This window comes from Vombatus ursinus, unplaced genomic scaffold, assembly GCF_900497805.2.
Source record: "Vombatus ursinus unplaced genomic scaffold, bare-nosed wombat genome assembly UNPS02014777.1, whole genome shotgun sequence".
In the NCBI taxonomy this organism is placed as follows: Eukaryota; Metazoa; Chordata; class Mammalia; order Diprotodontia; family Vombatidae; genus Vombatus; species Vombatus ursinus.
The window spans coordinates 2,785,174-2,796,332 of record NW_020954555.1 but is presented as its reverse complement, the minus strand read 5'-3'; the positions used below and the strand labels follow the sequence as shown (position 1 = coordinate 2,796,332).

The 11,159-nt window shown below is 54.4% G+C and overlaps 1 protein-coding gene across 5 annotated transcripts in view; it reads left to right on the top strand.

Annotated features, from left to right (window-relative positions):
• The window catches only part of AHDC1 (AT-hook DNA binding motif containing 1), an 86,687-nt gene that overhangs the window by 35,943 nt on the left and 39,585 nt on the right, over positions 1-11,159 (top strand). For 3 of the 5 annotated variants that reach the window (XM_027864830.1, XM_027864827.1, XM_027864829.1), the window contains exons 2-3: positions 993-1,068; positions 2,832-2,926. The exons of 1 other annotated variant lie outside the window; for it this stretch is intronic. The gene's annotated coding sequence lies outside the window, so the exon portion shown is untranslated. The remainder of the gene's footprint in view (positions 1-992; positions 1,069-2,831; positions 2,927-11,159) is intronic. One more of the 5 variants, XM_027864828.1, reaches the window with a different exon arrangement.

Genomic DNA, 11,159 nt, shown 5'->3' with positions numbered 1-11,159 from the left:
ACTTTGTCAGAGGGAGACAGGCGCCTGTGAGACTGTAGCGTGTGTCTCTGGGAGGGTGTATCCGTGTGACAGACTGTGAGGGAGGGATGGAGGGGGGGATAGAGTTGAACTGTATGTGTCAGAAGAGTAGCAAATAGTGGTGGGGTTGTCTTTGCGACAGAAGAAGCAGTGAAGGAAGGAGAGAGATGTTGGGGGCAGGCGTATGTGGAAGAACTAAAGAGAGAAGACTCTTGGAGGTATTGCTATTTTGGAAGGAGGGGGAAAAGTTGGAAGGCTGTGTGGAAGGGTGTCAGGCTGTGTGGAAGGGGGTCAGGCTGTGTGGAAGGGTGTCAGGCTGTGTGGAAGGGGATCAGGCTGTAGAAAGAGAGGATCAGGCTTGGAGGGGGTAGTCGGAATGCACAGGAGAGGGTCAGGCTGTATTTTGACACCAGGTTGTGTTGACAGGGATGTCAGGCAGTATAGGAGGGCGTCAGGTTGGGCATGTGGAATTAGTCTGGGAGAGAGTTGGACTGTGTGACTGGACTGGGCTCAGCCTCTTCTCCTTATCTCCATCTCTGCCCCTTCCATGGAGGGTCCTGCACTCTCTTCCTGCCCCCAGCCCATCCAGTGCAGCCCCCCCAGGTACACCCTGCAAAAATGAGCCAGGCATCCCGGTTATTTTTATATGTCCTCAGGCTCTGCCACAGCCCCAGTAATTTCACCACAGTGCCTAAGTCAGGAACAGGAGTGAATTGACCTCTTAACCCTTTCCCCACTGGGGGATTAGACTCAGTTTCCTGTTCCTTCTCCTCTAGAACCAGTTCCATCCTGCTTGGTGGGGGGGGGAGGCACCCTGGAGGACGTGGCCAGAGCCCCCCCCCTCCTGGGGGGGAGGCCTGGAGGAAGGGGCTTGGCAGGCAGGCGAGAGCCAGGCAGGGAGTGATAAATATTGAAGAGGAGGGATTTCGTCGCAGGCTTGGAACAGCTGTGGATGTCACACTATCTCTCCACAGGTTTACTGACCCATTTCCATTCTCGCGGCTGCCGGTCTCCTAGCAACGGCAACAGTCCCCCCAGAACAGGCGGAGAGTGAGTGTCTGCCATTAGCCACTGCCGCATCTGTGTCAAGGTTACCCCGCTCCCTGCAAACCCGGCTCGGCTTGTTTTCAGCTGGAGCCCAGCACACCCTGTTCCCCTGCCCCCCTCCTGGCCCTGGCCAGGGAAACTGAGGGGGAGGGGGGAAGCTCTGAGGAGGGAAACAGCTGGAAGGTGGAGAGAATGGCACCCCCTCTCCTCTTTTCCCCACCCAAGTTCAGATCCTGAGCTGAGTTTGGGGTGGGAGGGTAAAATGTTTCTCCTGTTTGCTTGCCTGAATTCCAGAGTCCCTAGGACTTAGGTCCTGGCCCCACCTCCTCCAGGAAGCTTGTCCTGACTGACCCCACCCAGCTCCTGTCACTTGGTGACTTGGCATTGCTAGGCACTTGGGTTCTGGTAGCTCTGGCTTTTTTGGCCCTTGTGGCTCTTTCAGGGTTTCTGGGTTTCTCCTTCCCTTTTCTTCCCCACAGCCCCTGACTACAGTCTCCCCCCTGAGGTCAGAGACTCTCATCTCTCTCATCTCTTTCTTTCTCTCTCTCTCTGTGTCTCTCTCTCTCTCCTCTCTCTGTCTCTGTCTCTCTCTCCTCTTCCTCTCCCTCTCTCCTCTCTCTCTCTCCCTCTCTCTTTCTCTCTCTCTCCCTCTCTCTCTCCTTCTCTCTCTCTCTCCTCTCTCTCCCTCTCTCTCTCTCTCTCCTCTCTCTCCCTCTCCCTCTCTCTCTCTCTCCCACACACACACACACACACACACACACACACACACACACAGACACACACACACACACACACACACACACATACTCACTCACTCACTCACTCACACCTCTTCAGGTGCCAGAAGGGACCTAAAGAGATCATCTGGCCTAGTCTCCTCATTTTACAGATGAGGAAAAGGAGGTTCAGAGGAGTTAAGTGAACTGCCCAACATGGCAGTGGTGGCAATGGAACCCAGGTCTTCTGATTTCAAATCTAGTGATCTTTCTTTCATGCCCTGCTGCCTCGCTGTGACTCCTTCCAGGCAGGGGCTGTGAGTTCTCATGCCAGGGGCTCCCTGAGGGCAGGGACTCTCTAAGGGTAGGGGAGTATGAGCTCGAGTCCTCTCTAAACCCTTCTGGAAGCCCCCAGGCCACAGCTAGGTGCTCCGAGGGTCATTGGACCAGAGTTTGGGGAGGCAACAAGCATGGTACCCTGGTAGCCATTATTAGAACCTCTTATTAGGGCCTGAACCTCCATTCTAGTTTAGCAGCTGAGACCCTTCAGGCCAGTCCAAAACCAGCTCCATTCATCTTCCATTGCCCTGCTCTTTCTCCTCTCTGGGTACTCTTGGAGCCCTAAAGACTGGGCTCAGAAGAGTTAAGGTAGCCCCCCCACTTGGCTCAGGCCTTTCTCCACCTCCTGCCCCTCCTCCCCATGGTATGTAAGTCCCCCTAGGCTGGGGGGAGGGCTTCAATGGCCTGGTAGCCATCATGTGGTCAGCCTAGACCTGACCAGTCACATTCCTGCCCAGGGGGTGGGCCCAGGGCCAGAGGGGACTGAGACTTGGTGGGGGGCCAGGTTATGGAAGGGTCTAAAGCTAGAAGGAGTCAGGGGAGGAGAATCATAGAGAAGGTGGAGGGCGATTTGCTAGGGGGAGGGAAAAGATGGGAGGCTTAACCCAAGCTGGCCCTTCAGTTGTGGCTCTGCTCCCACCCTTCTGTGCCTCAGTCTCCTCATTTTTTCTTTTTTATCCCTGCTCCCTTGTTTTCCCCTCAATCTCAAAGAATACAACAGCAAAACAGAACCCTCTCTACCTCCACCCTGACCTCTCAGAGAACATGAGAACCAGACCCAAAAAGTGAGAAAGAAGCAAGGCAGGGTAAGCATTTGGGAGTGGCATGGGAGATAGAGGGAAGGTTTAGTCCCAAGTCTGATTTTCACTGGTCCTGATGCCCCGTTTCTTTTTGGTGAGCAGAGTTACTCTTCATGGCTGCAGGGCTGGGGGGCTGGGGATCTTGAATTTCCCATGATGAAGACTGTGTGGGAGAACAACATGGTCCTTTCAGGAGAAACCAGCGAAGACCTCTGGGAGGCAGTGGGATCTTATCCTACTTCTGCTAACTCGCTGTGTGGCCTTGGGATCATAGATTTAGAACTGGAAAGTACCTTAGAGATCATCTGGTTAAAGGGTCTGGAGCCCAAAGAGACCTCAGGGACCCCTTCATCCAGTCCTGCCCTCCCATTGTACAGATGAGGTCACAAAAGGTAGTAAACAACAGAACAACAGTTGTGAGATTTGAACCCAGGGCCTCATGACTCCAGAGCTAGGTCTATTTCGGTTACACTGTAGGCGCACCTTCATTTTACATATGAGGAGACTGAGGCCTAGAGGTAAAATAAATTGCCTGAGGGCCCCCTTTTGGTACTGGTGGCAGAGCTGAGATGGGCTTTGCCTCCAGATTCAAGGCTCCTTTCTCCGTGTATGACTTAGTCATAGAGAGCTGGCCTTAAGGCCAGGAAGTCCTGGGTTCAGGTCCCACTTTGAACACTTCCTGGCTGTGTGACCCTAAATCAATCTTTAACTCCTCGGTGCTCTAGGCAACTCTCCTAATACTATAAATCTGCAGAGAAGGTCGTTTCCTCATCTGAGAGTGCCCTGTACCAATGAAACCACAGGCCTGGTCCCCTGTTCCTTCTGCTTATTACACTGTGCTGCCTTTTATATCACTTCCCCTGTCGGAGCCTCAGTTTCCCCTTTGTACGGTTAATTGTAAAGGTTTCTTCCAGCTCTAATATTCTATGGTTCCTTTGATCCTTTGAGTGTGTTTAGGGGGAAGATAGTGAGAAGGGATGAAGGGTGACCCTGCAGGGGATGGGGGGAGGTGAGGTAGCTGCCAACCAGAGGGGGAGTTTTTGCAATGTGATCCTGAATCTAAAATAGCCTGGGTCATTTTCAGCTGCTCTGGCCGAGGCATCTGATCCTGGGGAGGGCAGTGGAGGTGGGAAGGGGGGGTGGCAGGGAAGGTTCTCTCTATGCTCCTGGGAAACCTAGCCCCTGAGGCAGAGGGGAGGAGGGAAGGAGAGAGAATTCACACTCTCCCTCTGAATAAGGCAGAGGCTAGAGTGGGACAGAGTGGAAAGATGGGACATGCAAGGGGTTAATGAGCCACAGGGCTCTGCCCTCCTTCCCGAAAGCACCCTTCAGCCAAGGTGAAAGGTTAGCTCTAAGGAGGCCAAGTCTGGTGGAGAGAATGCAAGGTCCTTGTTCCAGGCTGGAGAGCTGACATGGACTGCCAGAAAGAAGGGCCCTTTGAGATCCTCCGGAGTAAGTTTGGATCGACTGGATGTCATCCGAGGTGCGAGGCCTTGGAGGGCAGTATGGTTAATTAAAATTGGGCTTGGGGCTGAAAATAAACTGCGGTCCCTTAGTCTTACTTCATTCACTTACTTCACTCTGAATGGGTTTACTGTGTGGTGTAGCCAGAAGGCTGACTGTGTGGCCTTGGGTAGATCATTTCCCGGTTCTAGACCTCAGCTTGTAAAATAAGGCATTGTACCAAGCCATCTCTAAAGTCCCGTTTCAGCTCACAGAATCACAAAATGTTGGAGCCAGAAGGGACCCTAGACATCGTTGGGTACAAACCCCTTATTTTTACAGATGGCAAAACTGAGGCCCAGAGAGAGAGAATATCTGTTGTCCCAAAGGGCTTCTGATCCCTAGACCAGTTTTAGAGCTCAGGCCAGGCTTAACAGTAGACGGGGTTTGGGTTCCTGGGGAACCTTCCATAGGGTCCAGAATTTCTGGGGCCCTGGGAAGGGATCAGTGCTTGCAATAGATTCTGTGTCAGGTAGGAATCTCACCAGGAGGCCGAACTAAAGGTGAGCCATAGATACGTTGTGGGGCATTTCTAAGGTGAGCGCCTTTCCTAGGGCTGGGGTGGCATTCCCCAAGGACATCATCTTAATGACACTGTGTTCGTCCCCTTCCCAGCCATTGGGAGCCACACTGCAGGGGGCAAAGGTTGGGATCAGAGAACCCCAGTATTTGGTTTTGTGTGTGTGTATATGTGTGTGTTGGAATAGGGGAATGGCAAGAGCCTAACAGTGAAACTTTGCCTGGGGTCGGGGTACTGGGATATTTGAGGGTGATTGAGACACTGTCACTGTGGAGGGATGAGGGTGTAACTGTGGGATTAGATTGCAGTCAGAATGTATTTGTTAAGCACCGTTTGGTAGACACTGGGCTAAACTTGGGATGCAAGGAAAGGCAAGACAATCCCTGCCCTTAAGGGGCTTACTGTGGTAGGGGTTGGAGGGATAGTGAAGAGGGGAGCTAGATCCAGAATTATCGTGGTGTGCCCGCAGCCCTACTGGGTGGGACTTGATCAGGACTCCAGGGTGCCTGCTTGTTCCTGTGGGTCATGACTGTTGGAGGAGGTTTTGTCTGCGCCTCTGAGGCCCAGGGTGTAGTTGGTGCTGTGAGCGTGGCTGTAGGTAGTAGGTATGTGAGAACAGAAGACATCCTGAGAGAAGGCCCCATTTGTGCTCTCCCAAGGCCTGGGCTGGTCGGGCTGGGCCAGGCACATACCCTCCTGGGGATGCCCACATGCCCAAGGAAGCCTCCCTGGGCCCAGCTGGGGTACATGGTCAGTCTCTCCCTAGGCGCCTTTGTCCCCTAGAGGAGCCAAGAGTCCTGACCATTGTATCTTAATTTCACCCTCTCCCTTCTATGTACTCCTCTCCTGGTGGTATCACCTACAATGTGCCAGTCAACAGAAGGCCGGTCCAGGGATGCCCTGTCCCCAGCCCCCATCTCCTCTTCTCCCCGTGCCAGCCCAGGATGGGGCTTATGTATGGAGGGCACACAGTCTCAAGTCTAAGTAAGGGAGTCTTCAGGCTGATGAGGGGAGACATAGCTCTTAGAGGAGAACCAGAGTCTGGCTGCTTACATCCAGAGACCACCAGGGAGGCAGAGGTCTGGGCTGGGAGGAGGAAGCATTTGGCGGAACTCAGGAAGTCTCCCTGGAGGAGGAGGAGGAGGAGGTATCGCAGCTGTCCCATCTCCCTTCCCACCTCTGGCTCAACAGATGCTACCAATGGGTAGGAAGAGAGAAACTAAAGTTCCCACCAGCCCAAGCTGTGTGTGTGTATGTATGTGTATGGTGTGTGTGGGGAGGGGGTGTATGTGTACGGGAGCAATGGCCAGAGGGAGATTTTCAAGCACTTAACTGCCAGGAAGGCTAGAGAAAATACTCCTGTATACATCCAACAGATGGCCCTGAATGTCTCCACAGCCTGCCCTAGGCCCACCCTGACCACCGGACCAGCTTCTCACCTTCTGTCCTTGGGAGGAGTTCAGTTCTGGGGGCCCTGGAAGTCAGGGTGGGAGCTGGGGTGGTAGTGCAAGGGCCAGGGAAGTTGGGGGCACGTAGACCCAGTGGCACCGAAGCAGTTAAGAGACCGCTTTGGTCCCTACGTTCCATCAGACAATTAGTGAGGCCGCCTGACAACATCACACTGAGCCAGGCAAACCTCTCCCCCCTCCTACCCCCCCATAAGCCCCCCCCACTGGTTCAGCTGTTTATTCTGAGCCTTTAACAATTGGGATTCTGACTTAGAGGAACGGGCGCCCCGCTCTGCCCTCTGACCTGCCGTTGCTGTGGCAACCGGAGCCCGGGTAGGCCTTGGTGCTGTGTTAGGATTACAGATCTGAATTCACAATCTCCAAGCTCTCCTGCATCACATCGCCTTGGCCTCAGCACAGTGCTCTGGGTCCCCAGTTAGGTTTGGGAGGGTGTTGCGTTGCTTGGGGTATCTGGGTGCTTGCTCTCCCCAGCTCACGAAGGCCCCATGTGGCCACCTCTGGGTTGGAGCAGGACTCCAGTAGAAGAAGGGAGGAAGAGAGCCTCCTTCACCCCCTCTTCCAGGAAACCTTCCTCCCTTCCTCGTGCTCCTGCCTCCTTGACTGTGCAGGGTGTAGCCCAGGCTGAGGGCTCAGGGTAGGAGGTGGGGGGACGGGGACGGTGCAGTATCAGGGCTTGGCTCCTAACAGCCCCCACCGTGCTTTCTGTGATTTCTCCTCTCCCCCTCCAGTCAGGGTACCCGACGCCCCAAGCTCCTGGTGCCAGGAGCCCGTGCCCCCGAGGTGCCGGCCTCCATGGGAACGGGGGCGCCTGGCCCGGCCTAGCCCCTCCCAACAGCTCTGCAGCAACTGCCCTGTGAAACCTGAGCCAAACGCATCTGGGAGCCTCATGTGCAGACACACATTCCATTTGTGGCCGCCCCCCCCCCCTCCCGGCTCCCCCCTTCCTTGCTGTTCCTCCTCCTGCCTCCACCCTCTGCCTCAGCACCGCCTCTGCCTCCTCGCACTCCCCCTTCTCTCCTCTGCCTCCCCCCCCCCACTGTCACTTTTTGTCTCCCCATCCCTCCTCCTCCTCTTCACACACACTCTCTCTCTCTCAGTCTATCTCCCTCTGTGTGTCTGAATGTGTCTTCTCTGACTGTCTCTGTATCTCTCTAGCTTTTCTCTCCTTCAGGGCCTGCAGTATGTCTTTAAATGCCTGTCTTTGTCTCTGTCTCTCAGCCCCTCTGTTTCTGTTTTTGTCTCCATGTCTCTCTTTGCCTCTGTATCTCTGGCTGTCTCTGTGTCTTTGTCTCTGTCTCTCCCTCTCTTCCTGTTTGTGTGGGTGTCTCTCTCTGTCTCAGTGTAAATCTTGCTGTCTCTGTGTCCTTGTCTCTAGGTCTGTCTCCTTCCCTACCTGCTCCCCATGGATCTCCTTCAGAGCCAGGAGCCTCACTTGGCTCTTGCCTCCATCACCACCTCTCCCCCTCCCCCAGCTCTGCCTGGCAGGGAGTTGGCCGCCCTCCATTCTCAGGTCCCTGGTTTGGCCACTGCAGCCTCCGGGAGGGGGGTGGGGTGAGATCAGCTGCCCTGGAGCCCAAGAGTAGAGACAGTGGGGAGGGGGAGGGCGTTGCTGAGGCAGAAATCAGGAGATGGGGGTGGGAGTGAGAGGGCAGCCTTTCTGGAGCAAACTTGTTGGTATCTCAGTCCAAGAAGGAAGGGGATGCCAGTCTGGGTATGGGGGGTAGGTAGGAGTTGTCAACTGGTCAATGTCTGTACTGCCTCCTCCCTCCCGCCTAATTCCCACCAAGAAAGCAATGTCAAAATCCAACAAGATAATATTTGTAAAACTCTTAGCATGGTGCCTGGCACATAGTAGGTACTCAATAAATGCTTCTTCTCTTCCCTCAGTGTGGTCTCATAGAAGAAACATTGGGTTGGGATTCAGAAAACGGGTTGGAGTACCAGCTGTCCACTGACTATGTGACCTGAGTCAATATTACCTCCCTCTTTAAGCCTTATTTTCCTTCTTTTAAATGAAGGTGTTGAAACTAGATAGTCTCTAAGGGCCCTCCTAGCTCTGACCCTTGTATTCTAAGGGTCCTTTCAACTCTGACATTCTGGGTTCTAAGGGCCCTCCCAGTTCTGACATTCTGGGTTCTAAGGATCCTCCCAATTCTGACATTCTTTGTTCTAAGGGCCCTCCCAGCTCTGACATTCTGGGTTCCAAACCCTCTCCCAGCTCTGGAAGTCTGAGATTCTGTGTATGACTCCCACCTGTTGTGGGTCCCCCTCCTAAAGTGCCTCTGGTTCCTTCTTTGTGGTCCTTTGGGAGCAAAGCAGGCCTTGGGCTTTTGGAGGTCATGTAATCTTGATGTGTCCTTGGGATGTCGAGGGGTTTGGTGCCTCTGGCCTCTGTCCCTCCCTCACACCTGCCAGAGAAAGCCCTGGGTTAGACTCCCACTTGTGTCCCAGGCCCCGAGTGGGCTACTTGGATAGCAGCATCCAGAGAGCATGGTCCTAGCACTAGGCAAGAGGTGATTTGGGGAGGGGGCTGCTAGTGATATGAGGGTAGCTGGATAGGGAGCCAAGTAGCCAGAGAATAGAGTGAGAAGGGAAGGCAGAGAACCTGAGAAGCCTCGTCTCTTGGGTTCTGACACCTCTGGACCGGGCTGAATCCTTGTGCCTTGTAGGTCTCCAGTCTTGGCCTTTTGACTCACATACCTTAGATTTAGCCAAATTGGCCTTTCCCTATCCCTTCCAAGCTCAGACAAAAGGGAGGTTGGGACCAGCCTCTGCTTCTGGGAATTGTCCATGGCTGATACCCTCCCCAAATGGACCCTGAGTCTACTGAGCTCAACGGGGCTCCCATCCATTTAGTACTGCAAGCCTCTGGGGCCCCCCCACCCTACCCCGTGTTAAATTGTAAACTCCTTTAGGGCAGGGATTGTTTTTACCTTTGTCTTCTTCACGCTTAGCAAGGTCTCTGGTACATAGTAGACCCTTTAAAAAAAATGCATGTTGACTTAACTTGACAGTGGAGACAAGGACGGTGCCCCCAGCTTCTACCGCCAGCCTGGTGCTTGGGAAGTTCTTGAGAGTCTCATTGTTTCCATCTGTACAACAAGTCCACTACTCTTTCCTCATTCCCAACTTCTGCCCAGTTACACGGTCCTTTGAGATCTCTGGCAAACATCAGGCCAAAGTGAAGGTTCAGTGAGCAGAGGATCTCACTGGGAGTTGAAGAGGAATACAGTACCCCCTCCTATGGACTTACACCACTTCCCAAATCTGACTAGGACCAGAAGAGGATTTCTTTGAGTTTGGGTCTGAGGGGAGATGAGGGGAGAGAGCCCTGGGTAAGGAAAATGGCTGGGATTCTGGAAGGCCTAACCTGGGGGAGGGGCTTGGGGCCTGGAGAGAGAGTACTACCAGGGCTGATCTCCTTCCCCCTCCCGTAGGCCTCTAGGCCTGGGGCTTTGTGATGGAGCCACCTCTGGGTTGGGAGCTAGTGCCTGGGCCCCTCCCTGTTCTTTGAGAGGAAGGGGGTGGGGGTGGGAATCTGTCTCTTTTCCTCATCAAACAGAGAAGCATCCTTGAAGGTTCCATGTCCCTGAGTCCCTTCTGCACCCAGCCTTCCTGCCCTTCCCAGAAGAGAGGCAGGCTCATCTCCAGGCCCTCCCCAGTCCTCATCGCCCTTCAGAGGCAACAGCCTCTGAGTTGCCAAGGCAACAGGGTCCCAGGCCAGGCCTCAGGGAGGGGCTGGGCAGGCACTGACTCCTCAGCACTTTGTCTGGGCCCCCATAGCCAGGTTTGTGGCTCTGGACAGCTGGTCTCTCCCACAGGCCAAGGGAGGGCCTGGCCCGCCCCCGGAGATCCAGAGCTGGGGGATGGGGAGAGCTTGGCTGAACTGGACTCAGTGTCTTGGCCTGGAGGCCCTGGTTCTTCTTCCACACCCTGTGTTGTCCTGCTCTTGGGGTGTTCTGTCTCTGGCTCACCCCACATTCCCTTTTGACTAGTTTTCAGGCATAGTCCTCTGGACCGCCAGGTTGGGGTGGGGGGGGAGGTTGTCACGAGATGGCTTGGTGACAGGAGCTGGGGGGCGAGGGGGTGTCCTGTGCTATTCCCCAGGAAGGCTGCAGTGCATTCTGGGATGGGGAGCCTGGCGCCCCCCACACACACCCCCATTTCTCTGCGGGCGGGGGAACAAAGCTGGCACTGAGGCCGCAGCTAAAATTAGCCTGTTTCCCTGTGCGGGAGCGAGTGCTGAGCATGCCAGCCGGCCGGAGCGCTGCTGCCTCAGCAGGCCATCTGTCACTGGATTTTGTAAGCCCCCCAAAAACCCCCAGCCCCTCCAAATGAAGCATCTCGGTGGGGAGTCAGGGCCAGTGAAACCCCAGAAGTAGAGATTGGGAGGCCAACCTACCCCCTACTTAGAGGGATCTACCCTGGTCAAAGCTCACTGTATCCTTAGCTTTCCTGGAATTGCCTGGTTTGGCAGCTGTTTCTAATGCCAGCTCTGCCATTTTATAGCTGTGTGGCCTTGGCCAAGTCATTTTCCTCCTGTGGACCTCAGTTTCCTTCTCTGTAAAGTGCAGGGGCGGGATGTGTAAAGTCCCTTAAGAGGTAGCTTGGTACATAGGAAAGAGCACTCTTTTGCCTCTTTTTGCCTTTTGCCTTTTACTATCTGTATGACCTTGGGTAAGTCACATACTACTACTACTGCTACTACTACTACTACTACTACTACTACTACTACTACTACTACTAC